The 19,401-nt window shown below is 39.2% G+C and overlaps 1 protein-coding gene across 1 annotated transcript in view; it reads left to right on the top strand.

The window, feature by feature from the left end:
* Nucleotides 1-19,401, top strand: part of ELK3 (ETS transcription factor ELK3) — a 93,783-nt gene that overhangs the window by 27,613 nt on the left and 46,769 nt on the right. The gene's annotated exons all lie outside the window — the stretch shown is intronic.

Raw genomic sequence — 19,401 nt, 5'->3', positions numbered from 1 at the left:
TCTGCAAAAGGAAATGGAAGAACTCTGCCAAGAAAAACCCCAAATGGGGTCACAGAGAGTTGGATCAGATTGATCAATAGCAAAAGGTGGCTCATAGGGTAGAGCATAGAACTCAGAGTCAGACCTGAATTCAAATCCTGCTCAGATGTTTACTAGCTGTGTGACTTTCTGCCTCATTTTCCTTCTTTGTTGATTAGTAATAAAAAGAACATCTGCCTCCTGGAATTGTTAGGAGGATCAAATGATGTTTACTTTGTAAACATGAAAGTGCTTTATAAATATTAGCATAGATTAATGTTATTAATGCAAGGAACGGGTAGATAGTCCTACTTCTTCCCAACCCCAACTACTTATGGTATCAGGTTCAAGCATTTTAATAATTTGGTTGCACATTTAAGCTTGTGAATTTTTTCCAATTTTTTACTTCATTAAATATTTCCAAATTACATTTAAATTTTTTCAACATTCATGTTTTAGAATTTAGAATTACAAATTATCCCAGCCTTTCTCCGCCTTTGAGAAGGCAAACAATATGATGTTGATTATACATGTGGAATCATGCAAGATCTCTTTCCATTTCAGCTTTGTTACAAAAGAACACATACACACACATGAAAAATAAAAGTTAAAAAATCATGCTAAGATTATGGATTTTCAAATGGAGAAAACAATTGAACTTAGATGGCACAATAGCTGGAGGATCCAACTTGACATCAGAAAAACCTGAGTTCAAATCCATTTTCAAGCACTTCCGACTTCTGTGACCCTGGGCTAGTTAGCTAACATGTTTGCCTCAGTTTCCTCATCTGTAATAGCACCTGCCTTTCAAGGTTGTTGTGAGGATCACATGAGATAATAATTATAAAGTACTTAATACGGTGTCTGGCACATAGTAAGTGTTTTATAAATATTATTATTATGGTAACACCCAGCTCCCAGAGCTGTTGTAAGTAAGGATCAAATGGAGTAATGATTGTAAGACTCAGTATAGTGTTTGGTACATAGTGGGTGCTATATAAATGTAAGTTATTATTATTATTAAAATGGGGACAATAGTAACACCCACTTCCCGGGGATGTTTTGAATGAGGATCAAATAGGGTAATAATCATAAGACACTCAGTATAGTGCCTGGCACATAGTAGGGGCTATATAAATATCACTTATTACTATTATTATTATTATTAAAGTAGGGACAATGATAGTTCCCACCTCCCAAAGCTGTTGTGAGAATCAAATGGAATAAATGATTATAAGGCGTTCAGTATGGTGCCTGGCACATAGTAGGTGCTATCTAAATGTCAGTTATTATTATTAAAATAGGGACAATGATAGCACTCTCCTCCCAGGGTTTTTGTGAGTGAGGATCAAATGGGGTAATAATTGTAAGGCACTCGATACAATGCCTCGCACATAATAGGGGTTACATAAATGTCACTTATTACTATTATTATTAAAATGGGGACAATAACAGCTCTTTCCAAGCCTGTTGTGAGGACCAAATGGAATAAATAATTATAAAGTACTTAGTACAGTACCTGGCACATAGTAGGTGCTATATAAATGTTAGCTATTCTTCTTCTTATTCTTAAAGCCGTCTTTTGTAGATTAGAGAGAGCAGAGAAAAACTAAGTTTTCATGTTCTGAAACTGACTTCACGTTCCCCGATGATCTTCCTTTCCCCTGGAGGAAAGCACGAATGTAGGAGACTTTTTCTTATCGCCCTCTCCAATCCCTGACAATCTTAATGCAGTGATGTGTCATGAGGATAATTGAATTACCGACAAAGAGAAACCTTTTTGTTCCCCAGCCGAGCCAAAAAGCTCTTTTCCAAAGCCTCGGGAACAACCCATTTGTCTCAGGAGAAGGATGGGCAGAGTCGAGACTGGCCTCTGGCCAGCAGTGAAAGGTAGCTCTGTCTTTGGCTTGGACAGAAATGTCTTAGCGTGCTTCAGGAGGCCTTCGGGCCTGTTTTTCTCCCCTGGGACCAATGAAGGAACTAAAGCCGGGGATGGGGGAAAGGGAAGGTAAATGTGCAGTTGCCTTTCTATCAGGAACCGATGCCTTTTGTCCTGGCCTTCAGAATATAGACATGTAGCCGTGAACTTCCCGGCCCCCCAAGGCTTTTACTGGCACTATATGGACCCCCTGATTTTCTTGGACTTCCATTTGCAGAGTGGTTGTCTCCTAGATCCCCAAAATATGCCAGATGGAAGTTGAATTTCTCTGAATATGTAAGTGTGAACGTACTCTGTGTGTGTGTTTGTGTGTGTACACACGTGTGCACATGTTGGGGAGACACCCGAGGAAGGCGTGAAAGCAGGATTGTGTGGGAGGGTGCGGTTGAGTTGGGGAAAAGAAGAGGAGGAAGTGGTTTTTAAGACAGAGTTAATTGAAATAAGGTGGAGAATGTGGACTCTGAAGATCTGGCAGACCTTCCCACTCCTGACATCAATCCATCCATCAGTTCACTTTTTTCTTGTCATTTGTTTGAAGATGCCCTTTGGGGGTTTTCTTAGCAAAGATGCCGGAATGGTTGGCCGTTTCCTTCTCCAGCTCATTTTAACAGATGAAGAAACTGAGGCAAACAAGCAAATGACTTGTCCAGGGTCACACCTCAACCGTTTGTTAAGTGTCTGCCACATGTCAGGTACTACTGTGCTAGTCACCGAAAAGAGAACAAAATAAAATAGTCCTTGATCTCCAGGAAGTTTCCAGTCTATTGGGGAGAGCTCATTTAGGAAGCAGCGTGTGTCACAGTTGCTAGTGGCTAGTGTGCTGGTCTTAGAGCCTTGAACGCTGGGATTCAGAGTCTGTTTCTGAGCCTTCTCCGTGGCCTTCAGACAGAGTCATTGCAAGACTCTGCCTCAGTTTCCCCAGCTGTAAAACGAAGGGATGAGACGAGACGGTCTCCGCCTTCCCTTCCAGGTTTAGATCTTAAGACTCCGAAGCAAATGATGTTATTAATGGCCATCCGCGGAAAGACTGGAACATTTGGAAGTTTACTTTGGAGAGCTAGGGGCTTCTTTTCTTTTCCTTTCCTGAAAACAAAAGCCACATCTTCCTTTACATTTTTTTTTCCCTTCTTATGTTTCCACTGGGTGGTGCTGCAGGAATTCCTACCTTCTGCCTCTGAGGGGCACTTCCCAGAAAGACGCCTCTCCAGCATAATAGGAGGAAGTCCCGATTTAGAAAGTTTTTTACAGTTTCAGCACAATAGGAAAAAAAGCCGGAGGATACTCTGTCAGGAAATAGCGGAGTTTGGGGAGATGGAAAAGCCACCGTTGTTTCATGTCAGACCAAGGGTATTCTTAATGTGTGCTGGGGGAAGGACCGTTTTGACTTTCACTGACTTTTGAATAGTATCTACTCCCTAAAAATGTTCATGCTCGGTTATTTTCAGCTTTGGCTGTGACTTGACCAGGGTCACACAGCTACTGTGCGGCAGAGATAATATCATCCTCATCATTGTCATTTCAACAACAAAAGTAGCATTCATGCGGCACTTTAAGATTTACACAATGCCCCACAAACCTTGTACGATTTGGTCCTCACAACCCTGAGAGATAAATGCTGTTACTAAGTCCATTTTACAAATGAGGAAACTGAGGCAGACATTAAGTGATTGACCCAGGGTCATACAGCTGAAAGAAGTCAGAGACTAGATTTGAACTCAGGTTTTCCTGATTGTAGGCCAAATATTCCCTCCACTTTGAAAGGGGACCTGAGTATCCATGGACTTGAATCCAAGACCAGATCTCAAGAAGTTATTCTGTGCTCTGTGGCTAATTACTGCAACATTAGTAATTTCATTCAGTCATAAAAAATCAGATATTTTATCTTTTTGCCCAGGATTCTATAGAATATTATTAATATTTTCTTATGATAGCATAATAATAATTTATACTGCTAGATATTTAATATTATCTAATTTGATATTATATTGTAATGGGAATTATAAAGTGCTTTCAGATTTACAAAACACTTTATTCATATCTTATTTGATCTTTAGAGATTATCTCCATTTCACTAATGAGGAAACTGAGGCAGACAGAGTGAAGTGTCTTGCCCAGGTTCACATAACTTGTATGTGCCTGAGGCTGGATTTGAATTCAAGTCTTCCTCAAGCCAGGTCTGCTTCTCTATTCCCCGTACATTAGTGCCTCTAACATTAAATATAAAATAATTATGACAGGATAGCAACTTAGGCTAGAACTATTTCTATTTGAACTTTATGAAAAAAGATGAGAGTAAGATTGATGATGATGACAGTAATCAATTATTTTTCCTGGAACTATGACTTCACAAATATGGGAAATTCCCATTGCAGAAGTTCTCTTTCCCAGTGAAGATCAGAATTCATACTATACTCTGTTTTAAAAATTTTAAACAACTTTATTAACCGTCAAGCAGTGATTAACATTCGCTTCTATTCCGTCACATCATACAAATGTAAATGCAAAATGACTACAGTACAATATATATTCTCTGCATGGTCCAAAATATTTGATGGCCCCCAAAAACTTTCTTTAAAATTCAGCATTTTATCAAAAAGTAAAATCATATAATATTTAAAATGAAATTCTGGAAGCACAGAGTCAGACTTCAAGGTATATCAATTTAGCCCAGCGTGAGAAGTTGCAGGAGGGTGTTTGAACATTCTAACGTTGTGTGGCAGATACAAGAAACATTCGATTTAAAGCTTTTGTCAGCAGAAAGATCCAGTTGTTTTCGGTAATGCTAAGGTACTCAATTATTGCACCCAGTGTCAACAAAGTGTTAAGTTTAAGAACTTTTAATATTAATTCATTTACAATCTTTAAACTTCTTTATCCTTGCAAGTGACAATCTATTTAAATTGAAGTAGTTAGTGTCCAGTAAATCTAATTACACACTTTCTTATCGCTTTCTTTCTTATCCCTGCTTTCATAAAATTATCTACACCCTTCGTTTGATTATATGCTCCCTAGGGAAGAAAACGAAAAATATGGTGAAAAGTACGATGATAATGCTGGTATGAGGGGGCCAATACTGACACCTAACTGTAAAAACCTGTTTAATCACTTTTATTGTATCGTGTATAGCCTATACTTTTTAAAAAGTTGTGGAAATTGAGAAGTTAGGTGACCGATCCACAGTCACACAGTCAGTATGTATCAGAGGAAGGACTCCAACTCAGATCTTCCTAACTCTGAGACCAGTTCTAGTCAGCCAACTTTCTAGCCATTTTGCCAGGCTTCTTTCTGCTACTATTAGTGGCCACGATCACCTTTACCATGTCCTTGACCAGTTTTATTTATGGTTTTTTCTTTAAAAATTTGTGTTGTTTTTTAATTTTTATGTCACCTTCTTTTCTAAATGTGACCTTCCCTCTTTCCTATCTATACATCTCAAAGAATAAAAAAGAAAGACAAAAAAAATTTCAGCAAAACTATCCCCATCAGTCAAGTCTGAGAATGTAGTCAGTGTTCCAATTCTATTTCTGAACAAAGATCAACACTTATATATAACCTATACTCTTGGAAAGTTGTAGAAATTGAGCAGTTAGGTGACTTACCCATAGTCACACAGCCAGTATGTATCAGGGGAAGAACTCAAACTCAGATTTTCCTAATTCTGAGATCATTTCTAGTCATCTAACTCTCTAGCCATTTTTCCAGGCTGCTTCTACCATGTTCTTGACCAGTTTTACTTGCTTTTTTTTTTCTTAAAAAATTCATGTTGCTTTTTAATTTTTATATCATCTTTCTAAATGTAACCGTCCCCCTTCCTATCTATATATCTCAAAGAATAAAAAAGAAAGAAAAAAAAAATAATTCAGCACAACGATCCCATCAGTCAAGTCTGAGAGAGTATCCAGCATTCCACACCCATAGTCCCTTACGTCTACAGAAAAGGGATGAGGAAGTTCCTTTTTTCATGCCCTGACTCATTTCTGTAGAATATTAGTAAAGCATGGAAAATATGCAAACTAGCACAGAGATATTTCTCCAAGCACGGGGGTCTCCTCTGCTTCCCCACACCGGACACAAACTGGCAGAACCAGAGCCACCTTGGTCCGGACCAGAAATGTACAAGGAAATTTCCTGCTCTGACTCCCAGCAGGGAGAAGCCTTCATTCCCATCAGAATGAAAAACTAAGCTTTTCTCAGAGCTGCCTCCCCTTTCCCGAGTGAAGAAGGAAGCCACTGTTACAGCAGAAAATCCCTCTGTGGGATGAGTAAGATGCTTGAAGATTTGGCAGGACCCTTTTAGAACTGGAGGGTCCAAGAAGAGAGCTAACATCTGGTCTCAGGTTCCCCCTCTTACGTTTGCTGCTCGGTGACTAGCTTGAGAGGCAGCTTGGTGGAGGAGCGAGAGGCAGATTTGGCTTTCGGATAATAGCGTTTTAATATTTAAAAGACACTTTGCAAACATTATCTCATTTTATCCTTTGTGGGTGGGTGTTAAACTTATTTTACTGATGTGGAAACTGAGGCACAGGGAGGTTAAATCATTTGCCCCCGGTGACATAGCTAGTAAGTATCCGAGTCAAGCTCCATCCTCTGGGATACATAGCTGCTTCTAAAACCTGCGTTCAAATCCTACCTTAAAGAGCAAGAATTGGGCAACTGGTTTACTCTCTATGGGCCTTAGTGTTTATCATTCATAGAAACCAAAGAGATTGGCCTGGCAGCCTCCGAGATCTCTTCCAAATGGAAGTCTGTGATCTTAAAGTTCAGTCAGAGGACCCGAGTTAAAATGTGACTTGGGGTTTCCTACCTGATGCTATAGGGAAGATTCAGCTTCCTGAGGTCAAATCTGGCCTCTGACACTTGTTAGCTGTGTGATTCTGGGCAAGTCACTTGATCCTGTGTGCCTCAGTTTCCTCATCCATCAAATGAGCTGGAGAAGGAAATGGCAAACCATTCCAGCATTTTTACCAAGTAAACCCCAAATGAAGTCACAAATAGTCGGATGTGACCAAAATGACTTGAATAACAACAAAACTTAGGTGACTTTAGGCACGTCGCTTGGGTCTCAGTTTTTTTCATCTATCAAATGGACACAATAATGGCACAAGTCACAAATGTTTTTGTGAGGATCAAATAAGTAAATTCATATAAAGTGCTTCAAAGGATCATGAACAAAATAGTCATTTTGTCCATAGAGGTGATTTAATTTGTTTGGGATCTTAATAATTCTAGCTAATATTTATATTAAAATTTACAAAGCATTTTTTTTACATGCATTATTTTCATTGGACCCTTTTAAGAAGTGGGGGCAGCTAGATGATGTAGTGGATGGAGCACAAACCTTGGAGTCAGGAGGATTTCAGTTCAAATCTCAGACATATAACACTTTCTTGCCTTGAAAAAGAAAAATAAATTGCTATTATTTCCATTTTAATGATAAGAAATCCCCTGTGAAAGGAGATGAGTGACTTGCCTAGGGTCAAATAGCTAACATATATCCAAGGTGGGATTTGAACCCAGGTTTTTTTACTCTATCTCTTGTATTGAATCCACTGCCACATGGGGAGTAGGGGGAGATGAGATTTGAATGCTTCTGACTCCAAATCCATCCCTCTTCCTACTATTATATCTTTACCCTTTGATGAGGGACTCTTTTGTATGGTTGGGATGTTTTGGGGACCCTTATTTGATCCACAGATTGTAATAATTGATAGATTATGTGCTCATGGGGGTTGTTCATGGGCAAATCCTCCCACCGAATACAGGGTCTTTGGGATCAGAGTAGGAAGAGGGCCTTAGACCCCAGAGAGTCAAACCTCCTGGTTTAAGAGTTGAGGAGATTGGAGACCTGAGTTCAAATTTTATTTTTTGTAGCATCTTTTCTAAATCTGACCCTTATCTATCCACCCATCTCAAAGAATAAAAAAGAAAGGCAAAAAATTTTTTTTCAGCAAAACTATCCCATCAGGCATTTAACACTTACTAGCTGTGACCCTGAGCAAGTCTTTTAACCCCAATTGTCTTGCAAATAATTTCATTAATTAGGGATGGATGAATAAATAAAGGAACAGATAAATAAGGAGCAGTGAGTGGATACTGCACTGGTTATGAAATTAGGAGGACCTGAGTTCAAATCCAGCCTCAGGCACTTAACAATTTCTAGCTCTAAGACTCTAGACAAGTCACTTAACCCCAACTGCCTGGCCAAAAAAAAAAAAGAGTTGAGAAGGAGACAAGGAAAGGTGACTTTCCAAGGGACAAGATACTAAGGAACTGAACTGGGATTTGAACCCAGGATCTCTGTCCCTATCTAGTGCTTAAACTAAGTTAAAATAATAGATCCATGTGATTTTTCTATTGGATTCATCAGAGACCAAATAGAATAGTTGGTTTGTTAGAATTGAGAAGACCTGAGTTCAAGTCCTCACATCATGGCAATGTGACACAATCAGTGAAAGACATCAAAGTTCTCAGTACTCAGGCAGTTCTCTCAAGGATGGAAGTTGGGAGACTGAATCATCATGGAGGAAGTTTCCAAACCAAGGATTTTCCCTGCACTGAGGAAATCACAGATTCAGCACCACCTCTCTCCCCCCCAAACAAAAACTCAATTGCACAATATTATTTTGATCAGTTACAAATTTTCATTTACTGGGAATTTCTCCATTGTCTAATGAATGACATTTTCAGTTTCATAATCTCCCAAGCAGAATTGCCTTTAATTTTTTTTTAAATAAAAAGATTATTGGTGTCTTTGTAACAACAAAAATAATTTGCACTTAGGGAAAACACTATCATTCCTAGATTATTTTCTCTTCTTCTGCCCCTCAGCTGGATTGAACCCTCCTTTGTTCAACTGATCAATCAAAAATCAATGCTTTTAGTGATTGAGACCGACAGTGTATGCAATTTTCTGCTCTGGTAGCTCCCCACCTCTCTGACAAGAAGAAAGAGATATACTGGTCATCCTGCCATTTAGGGGAGGGGGTGGGGGGGTAAGAGGTGAAAAATTGGAGCAGGAGGTTTGGCAATTGTTAATGCTGTGAAGTTACCCATGTATATATCCTGTAAATAAAAGGCTATTAAATTAAAAAAAAAAAAAGAAGAAAGAGATATATTTAATTTCTCTGTTCCTGGATCATTATTGGTTTGCTTGTTTTTTTCTCCTCAGAATTTGGCTTCCTTCTAGTGATTAGTATTGAGATTAAAAAGACAAAAATGTCCTTTAGAAGTTATTGCCTCCTTTTCTTTCCCCAGCACAGTGTCTAACACATAATAATTAATAAATATTTATAATCTATATACAATATATAATAATTATTATATATCTAAAATAAAATATAAATAAAATTTTATATATGATATAGATATAATAAAATATCTATAATAAATATTTATTGACTCTTTGGAATGAATGAATAGAACATTTGTGAATAAAGCTTTCTTGGGGAAAAACACAGATAGTATCTTCTTTTAAGGAGTCTCATTCTAATGGAAAGACAACCATGAGTAATTGGAAGAAAACCAACGTGATTTAGTGAACAAAGTGCTGGAATTGGAGCCAGAAAGTCTTAGACTCAAATCTCACTTCTGAAACATAATTATCAGTGTGACTTTCTGGAAAAGTCACTTGTGATCACTGTGCTATAGAGTTCTCATCTGTAAAACCAGAAAGTTGGATTCCATTACCTCTGTGTTACCCTTCTGGTCTCAAAGCTTTGATCTTTTGGGTGACATGTTTAATATATGACTTTGTTTTACATTTTTTGTTGATATCTGTTATTTTTACATCACCTTTGTTTTGGAATATAATTTATTTCCTCCCTCACTCATCTAACCATCCTTACCTTGTAACATAAGAATAGAAAATAGAGAAGGAAAGCAGAGCAGTTCTGTAAAACAAATCAATCCATCTACCCATTCTGACAGTATATGTCATATACCATACCCACAGTCTCCCACCTCTGAATAGAAAGAAGAGAAGTAAATTTTCTTATTTTTTCTCTGCACCCAAGGTTGGCCATTGTAATTCCAGTTAATCAATGAACATTTATTAAACACCTGAAGCAAACAAAACTCTGGTGAAACTATCTTGGCAGATAGGCTAAACCAGGTTGGGGGTACCCATCGGTGAGTGAGGGAAGCTTGGGAAGACTTCCTCTGGTACAATAAGCGGATGAGCACAATTTGTTCTAATGACCCTGAAGGTGGCTGGAGTCTTTAGAGCTTGGTCAGCCATCAAAGGGGCCATGGTCATCCACTGCATCCCAGGCCATCACCAGTTGTCTTGACCTTTGTCTTGCCACTGGTCTTCCATGGCTGAAGAGAGAGTAAGACTATTGACTTTGCCTTGGTTTGTCTCACTTAAATCCAATTCATACACACATTAAGACATCAACAGGTGATATCATTGATCTCCAAAAATGAATGATCAAGGGTAGCTAGGTGGTGCAGTGGATAGAGCACCAGCCCTGAAGTCAGGAGGACCTGAGTTCAAATCTGGTCTCAGACACTTCCTAGTTGTATGGCCCTGGGCAAGTCCCTTAACTCCAATTGTTTCAGGGGGAAAAAAAAAATATATATATATATATATATGTACACATACACACACACATATGAATGATCAGTAATTGAGTTCTTGTCTTTAGTCTAATGGGAGAGAGAATATGCCATCAGCTATGAACAAACAAGCTATGTGAAGGATGAATCAACCAATAGATCAAGAAATATTTATTGAACACCTACTATGTGCAGTTAATTGGGATTACAAAGAAAGACAATTTAAGACAGTTCCTGCCCTCAATGGAATGGGGAAGACAACATGCAAACACTTATGAACAAAAACATATATTTAGATAAATCAATCGATCGATAAACATTTTTAGGTGCCTCGTATGTACCAAGCAGTATTTTAAGCTAGGCGTACCCAAAAAGAAGCAAAAGATAGTCCTTCCATTAGTGGGAGACAGTCAACAGATTAAATGCACTTGCTTTATGGAGGTCTGGGAAAGGCTTTCAATAGAAGGTGGAATTTTAGCTAATACTTCAAGGAAGTGTTCAGTTTTATTTGTGCATATGTGCTAGTCATTTTCATTGGTGTAGTCATTGTGTAAATTTTTCTTCTGTCTGTAGGACAAGAACTACAGATCATTTTGTATAATGGATCCCCCTTGGCTATTTGATGAAGTGGATATTGGATCAGAATAGTATTTTTATATGTGTAAAATAAAATATAAAGGATTACAAAGGAAACCAATTACAAGATCCACATATTAAAAAAAAAAAAAGTTCACCAAGCCTATCTTTAGTAGGAGTCTCTGTTGAATAAAGTAAAAAGTAGTATTCTGGAGGGGATTAGGGGACAGAAAACATCCAAATGAATTTGTGCAGGAAGCCAGACTGGCTACATTCCATTGTCGGGTTCGGGGGTTTAAACCAAACTTGAGACACCAGGCAAAATCAAACCAGAGCAGTGATTACAAAGTAGGACAGATGTAAGAGGCCCCAGGTTTCCTGTGGCCCATTTTCCGGTTTCCTGAACTGCAACCTGCAGAAACAGAGGAAGCCAGAAATTAAGAAGGAGGAGACCCATGCTAACAATGTCCATCGTCACTCTTGGGGCCAGCATGTGGATACTCAAAGCACAGATGAACCAGCGCCGTTGAACAAAAACAATAACAGAGCGATCCAGCCAGATCTGTAGCCCTAGGGTGTCCGGAAAGGGGCAATCCATCTGTTTCAAGGGTCTGCAAAGCATGGGCTTCCCTTTAAGTCCAGGGGAGGTAGGAGAGACAGAGGCAGCCTGAAGCTTTTACAGCTGCCCTGGTCACGCAAGAAATGGTTCCCGTCTTAAGACAGTTAGTTAACCGAGCGTTTTCCCTGGCCAAGACTTCTAAATCTCTTTCATGGGCATAGTGATATATGAGGGAGGTGGATGTGGTTAACCCATGTGACGATAATGAGTTACAGACTTAGTATTGGGATGCTTGGTGACCATTTAGAGGCTTTGATCTGCCTTGCTCTCGTTCCCTTAACTGCCCAATAAAACTTTGGTTTGATATTTTCAAAGAATGGGTTTTATAGAGATGAACATTTTGACAATTACAAATAGGCTACAGTATTCTTATGGGGAGGGATTTTATTTTTTAGATTGGATCTCTGATTTCATCATTGAGGGGAGTTCTCTCTACCACAGCAAATTGGCCTTTTTTCTAAAACATAAAGTGTTAATCCTGGGGAGTAGAGCATAGAATCATAGACTTCTAAACTAGAAGAGATCTTAGAAGTTACTGAATAAATGTGTTATTTTTATATATATAATACATATAACACATCACACACGTTTGTATACATCTGTACACGTATACAATATATATGAGTATGCACACATACATGTACTTCTTCCCAATTAACAAGCTTTTATTTTCCCTCATTTGTTTTCTCTACATCCCCCAGCCCCCAAATTGGGAAATGAAAGAGAAGAAATTGTAAGATCAGTTAAGCAAAAACAAACAAACAAACAAAACATTGGCCACATCTAAAAATGTCTGTCTCATTCTGCATTTTGAAATTTGTCACGTTTTTTATCAGGAGGTGGGTAACTTTTTTCATCATTATTCCCCTGGAATCAAGGTTGGCCGTTGCATTGATCAAACCTTGTAATTTTTCACAATTCAAACTCCTTATTTTATATTTAAGGAAACCTATAGAAATGAATTGACCTCGCCAGAGTTATAGAGCCAAGGATAGCTCTGAGGCAGGATTTGAATCCGAATCCCTGTCTTTGAAGCTGGATCTTTATCAACTGTGCCATGTCACCTCTATTATTATGGTTACCTAGGACGTAATTCTCCTTGACTGCCAGAAAGAGAAAGAAAATGTTTTAGAGGTCAGTCATGATTTTGAAGGAGTTGGTGATTTGTGTTTTATTGATAATTTTGATATTATACTTATTTCCTAATAAGCCTCTTATCCACCAAATGATCACTTATAACAAATAAAAACAGTTAAAACAATTAATAAAATTACCTTGCTTGATAGTGTATGTGGCGTTTTGTACCCATAGTCCTTCACTTTTCTGGGAGAAGGAAGGATCTTAGAACTGAAAAACTCTCTCCTCTCTTAAAAAAAAATTATATATATATATAAATTCTGGAAACATTTATTGACTGCTGCTATGTGCTAGTTAGTGTAAAAGATGAAAGAGATGGCTCTACAGGCAGGTCCCCTCCTGAATCATACATAGCCCTGTGTTGGGAGAGGAGCATCCATAGCTCAATAAAAATATGAGCTGTGTTGTACAGTTACCCAAAGTGGACAGGTTAGAGTAGAGAGTTTGGACAAAAGGTAATCTGCTGGAGAAGGAAATAGCAAACTAGTCCAGTATATTTGCCAAGAAAATCCCATGAACGTTGGTCCACAGAGTACCAGAAAAGTCACACATGACTGAATGACAAGATGGGACAATAGATAAGAGTACTAGGTCCAGAGTCAGGAAAACCTGAGTTCAAATCAAGTTTCAAACACTTGCAAGCTCTGTGACTCTGGGCAAGACATCTAACCCCTATCTGTTTCAGTTTCCTTATTTGTAAAATGGGGATAATGGCACCTACCTCCTAGTGTCATTTCAAGAATCAAACAAGAAAATGTTTGTATTTTGCAAACCTTAAAGCACTTTATAAATGCTGCTATGATGGTGTCATTTCTTTTTATATCATCATAGTTATTTCTAGTCCCTTTCCTCTTCTCAGAGAATCCCGTATGAAAATTATTAAAAATTTAAAGATTAAAAAAGGAAAAGAATCAATACAATTGATTCATATTTAAAAGGTAACAACCCCACAAAAGGGGTGGGTTGGGCAATATCTTCTCATATTTCTTCATTTTTATAATTTCACTAGGTTCACTTTTACTGTTTTTGTTTGGTTCTTTCCATTTATATTGTTGTAATCATTGTGTATATTGTTTTTTTGGCTCTGCTCCTGAGGTGGGGAAGAGCAAACACAAAGACTGTTGGGGGGAAAGCCAGAAGCTTGATCTCCAGATAGGGGAGTTTCCTTTGGCCAATAGCTCCAGGCAGGGAGTAAACTAGCAGAATCCCCAGATCCCCACTGCCTGCCTGGTCTCCAGATGTAGGTGTATTGGGAGTGGGCAGGAATAGCCAAAGGCAGCCAGTGAGAGCAAGAATGCAGGCTTTGGGCTCTGATCTGAGTTGGAATTCCAGTTCTTCTCGTTGACTGTGTGTGATTTTAGCTACGTCCCTTTACTTCTCTGGGTCTCAGTTGCTTCAACTGATCTAGATGATCTCTAAGGTCCCCTCATGCCTCAATTTCCTCATCTGCACAATAATATATTGGACTATACAATCTTTAAGGGCCCTTAACTGCTATGGGCCTTTTAGGGACAGCTCAGGGGCACCACTGGATAGATGAGCTTTGAGGGCTCTTAAGCTCTATGAGACCTTTAGGGGCAGGTAGGTGGTGCCATAGTGGATAGAACTTCAGACCTAGAGTTAGGAAGACTCATCTTCATGAGTTCAAATCTAACCTCAGACCCTTATTAGTTGTGTGATTCTGGTCAAGGCATATAAACTGTTTACCTCAGTTTCCTCATCTGTAAAAATGAGCCGGAAAAGGAAATGGCAAAGCTCTCTAGTATCTTTGCCAAGAAAATCCCAAATGGGGTCAGGAAGAGTTGGATGTGTCTGAAATGACTGATTAGCAACAAAAGGGCCCTTCTGGTAGAAATCCAGGAGTTCTTAGCCTTTCTATGGCCTGGGCCTCTTTTGGCAGCTTGATGGAGCTTTGGGGTCTTTTTTTAAATCATACTTTTAAATGCATAAAATAAAATACATAGTATTACAAATAAAATTAATTATGTAAGAATGGAATTGTCAAAACAATATATAAGCTGAGAAAAACTGGTTTAATGCTGTGATCCCTATAGGCCAGGAGTCAGGGACAAGGCGGCTCTGGTAGGGATTCAATTAACAAGTATTTATTAATCACATAACAGATGTGGACATTAAAAAGACAAAACTAAACAAAAAATATCGTCTGCCTTCAAAGAGCTTATATTTCTTAGGGGGAGAACCCAGAATCTCAATGTTACATGAGCCCCAAGAGGTATTCTAGTTAACATGATTTTCTATTTCTTTTTCCCCTGCTCCACAAAGCCTGGATCTCATAAAAATTACCTCTGATCCCAATGAATTATTTTCTAATGGACTGGAGAGAATATAGACTTTCAAAAAGAAAAAGATCTGGTTTAGGCCTATAATTGAAACAGTGTGGTGTTGTTCAAAAAGTTATTGATATTTTGCCCAAAGGATTATTATTATTATTCTTATTTTTGCCTAGTTGGACCCTGGACTTTGAAGAAGTTTTTGATTTTGTGTATGTGTGTGTGTGTTTCAGACAAAACTTTAAGACTAACAAGTTTAGCAATCTCCAATATTCCTTTTCAAGAGAATGTTAACCTTACTCAGCTTTCTAATTTCATAAAGAAAGAAACTGAGGTACAGAGAGAAGAGGCGACCTGCCCAGCCAGCATCACCCAGCCAGGTGTTGGAGGCAGTCTTCTCATCCAGGTTCTTTGTCCTTTCTACAATACTAGTGCATTTCTCACAGAAATCACTTTGCTTTTTAAATGTGGGATCTATACCAGGGCTTCTAAATAGTTTGGGATAAAAGAACAGGAACAATTATGAGTATGAGCATCTCAGAGGAGCAACATTAGGAGTGTGTAATCATTGTCAGTGATTATAACCTGTTTTGAAAATGGGTTTGCATAATCTTAGTTCCTTCACGAAAGGAATAATTTAAGACGACAACAACAAAGAAGGAGAGGAATCCTTAGCATTCATTTTATCATATGGGAATTTTTTTTATGAACTTAGAAGTGCTTAATCACCAGCTTTTTGAAAATTGTTCTCTTGTGATTCACTGAAGTATCTTTCAAAATATTTAAATTTTTTGGTGAATTCTCAATTATCATGACTTTTAAGAGAAGCAGCAGAAGGTATGGAATGGTAGTGGGGATACTGGGTCTAGAGCAAGAATTGCTGTCAGAGTTTGGAACCCTGATCTGTGTTTTACTGGTCAGGAGATTTGGGGCCGGTCGCCTCTACCTTCTGGACCTCAAGATGGTGAAATGATCTGGAAAATGAAGGTTCTGGACTGGATCACTCTGAAGGTCCAGCTTCAAATACAGATCCCTTTGAGTTTCTTTGATTTGCTGTAGATATAGATCCTTTTGAGTTTCTTTGATTTGTTTTAATGCTTTCCTCCCCTTCCTTCCTTCCTCCCTTCCTCCTTTTTCTTCTTCTTCCCTCCCTCCCTCTCTCCTTTCCCTTCTCCTCCTGTCTCCCTCTATTTCTCTCTCCTCCCCTCTCTCCCTACCTCCTTCTCTCCCTCCCTCCCTTTTCTTTCTCCTTCTCTTCCTCCCTTTTTCCTTCTCTCCCTCCTTCCCTCTGTAAAAAAGAGGGAGAAGTGTGTTTGCTCATCTCTTCTTGATCTCCACTCTTAATTCTCATAATTACACAGCATGTAGTTATATTTTTTCCTTAGATGTTTGTTTTTCACTAGATCATTTTTTTTTTCATGCACTGATTTCTAATTTTCTCTCCTGTCTTGCGTGTCAGGCACTAAATAAATACTTTGCGATTGGATTTTGATATAGTAGCGGGGAGTTGGGTGGTAGATTTCTGTTCATGAGAGTATTGTCTGATTTCAAAATTTATAGCAGGGAAGGTGGAAAAGCAGCCCCACATTCTTAGTGACAAGATGGCATGAGACATTAGGAACAGATTTTAACAAGTAGAAAATAAATACATTACATTGAACTGTCTTTGTATTTTGCAAAACTAGAGAAAAAATTGTTTTTTCCTCTCTCCCTCTTTAGGTAATATTCTAGGTTTGCTGATTCCTTTCATTCTTGCAGCACAAACCCTTAGGAAAAGAGGTTATCTTGTGCATCACTTTCTTATATGAGCAATCTCTCAGTCACAAGCATTATTTAAGCACCTGCTGTGTCCCAGGCCTTGGGCTAAGTGCAAACTTAATGGGTGAAAGAAGCCCTGTTCTGATATTCTAATAAGTGAGACAATGCACATACAGGACAGAGAAAAGTTAATGATAAAATATATTTGGGCAAAAGATTTCTCTTCTCTGTGACTCAGTTTCCCCATCTGTAAAATAAGAGGGAGTTGGACGAGAAGACTTCCCAGGTTCCTTCCTGCTCCGGATTTATAGTCTGGTCCTTCCCAAATCTGTAACTGGTTCCGTGCAAAGGAAAAGCTGAGACAATTCAGTCTAGACTAGAGATTGGCGTTCTGGCCCAGCCTCCCTCCAAAGTAAGCTGCCTTATGCCATCTTGTGGTAGATGAGACACAACACAAGCAGAGGAAAAGAGACCAAGTTTTTGGACAGGAATCTCTGGTTCTGTCTGTCTGTCTGTCTGTCAGCAATTTTCTGACCTCTTCTCCTTCCAATGAAGGGACAGAAGAAGGGAAGGGAGACAGAGAGGGAGAGAGTGGAAGAAAGTCAGAAAAAGAAAGGGGAAGAGAGGGAGGGAAAGAAACACAGAGAGGAAAAAGAGGGAGGGAAGGATGGAAGAGATTGGGACAGACAGAGAAACAGAGAGAGACAGAGACAGACCCACAGAAAGAAATAGAGACAGAGACTGAGACTGACAGATATAAGAGAGAAATAGAGAGACAGAGAGATGGAGAGACAGAGAGAGAAAGGGAGAAGAAAAGGAAGGGGGAGAAAAGGAAGGGGAGAAATGGATGGAGAGAAAGCCAGGGACAGAGACAGAGAGACAGAAACATGTATGGGGATGGAGAGAAAGAGAATGGGCCACAAGGAAAGGAAACAAATGGGGGTGCAGGCCCTCTGGACCTGGCCACTTGGCAGATGCAGGCAAGGGAAAGAAGGCCTGATCACAGTCCCACAGCGTCTGCTGCTCCACGCCGAGGTCTCCTGGCCCTTCAGAATGTCAGCTCCATGGGCGCAGTCGGCTTTTGCTCTTGCTTTGATCCCTGGTGCTTAGCCCAGTGCTTGGTAACTACTGAATGTCTGCACTGCTGAATGCCTGGCAGGACCATGGGGATGGAGCCGGGAGGCTTCCCCGGGTCAGGGATCCCTCACTTTTTGTTATGCCGTGACACTCTTACTATCTGGGAACTCCTACAGACGCCTTCTCAGAATTATGTTTTCAGAAGAAAAAAAAGTCATAGGATGACTATGAGAAACAACTATATTGCAATACATTTTTCAAAATGTTTAGTAATTAAAAAAAAAATTTATGAGCATCAGGTTAAGACTTTCTGCTGGTGTCACCTGCTTGTTTCACAGGTAAGCAGACTGAGACCCAGAGAAGCAAATCTGGACTTACCCAGATTAGATCCCTTTTGTCCCTGCTCTGTGTTGTCCCACTGCCCAGGAGTGGATCAGAGGATTACAGATTTTGAACTGGAACTATCGAATCCACCCTCCTCATTTTATAGATGAGGAAACTGAGATCCAGAAAGGAAGCCCAAAGGCACCCAGGAAGTATTGGAGACAGCATTTGAACTCGTGTCTTTTTGCCTCCAGAACCAAAATCTGCGCCCAGGAGAGCACAGGTAGCTACCTGATCAGAAAGGAGAGAATTTACAGCATCCCTTGGAAACATCAGTGACACCTGAGGGTACTTTAATACCCTGCAGAGAATGGCTTTGAAGGGGGTAACGATCCCTCAGTAACTGCTGATTGATGACAGATCATAGATTGGAACTAGAAGGAACATGAATTGAACCGTCTCATTGTATTTTCAAATTTTATTGTTGCCTCTTGTTTTTAAACTAGTTATTTCCTGATAGCTCTCCTGTTGGACCTTGTTGTTTAGTCTTGTCCAACTCCTTGTGACCCCATTTAGTCCCCATCTGCGATTTTTTAGTGAAGACATTGAAGTGGTTTGTCATTTCCTTCCACTTATTTCACAGATGAGGAAACTGAGGCAAAAAGACAGAAATGACTTGCTAGTAAGTGTCTGAGGCAGAATTTGTCTTCCTGGCTCCAAGTCAACACTCTAGTTGCCCCTATACTTTATATACCCTTCCATAAATGTGTGTATTCTGTATCCCCAGTAGTTTTAAAGTTCAGATGTTGTCATAGGTACCCATCGGGCTCTCATTTCAAATCTATTTCCTTTTCTATCCCTTTCTCTCCAGCTACTATCATTGACCCACATCTACACATAACAAATAAGGAAGTGATAGTTGAGAGAGAGGCTTGGAGAAAGAAGTTTGCTGGGTAACTGATGACCCCAGGGTAAAGGCACTAGGTTAAGCATTTTGAATTATTTACACTCAGTCTACAATAGCAAAGTCTAGGTCAGCAAGACCAGGAATAGGGACACGGGAGAACAATTTCCAATAGCCAGAGACCTGTTAGGTCAAATACGTT

Source organism: Sarcophilus harrisii, chromosome 5 (assembly GCF_902635505.1).
Source record: "Sarcophilus harrisii chromosome 5, mSarHar1.11, whole genome shotgun sequence".
NCBI classification, from domain to species: Eukaryota; Metazoa; Chordata; class Mammalia; order Dasyuromorphia; family Dasyuridae; genus Sarcophilus; species Sarcophilus harrisii.
Note: the sequence above shows the minus strand (reverse complement) of the source record. Positions and strands in the feature narration are given on the sequence as shown.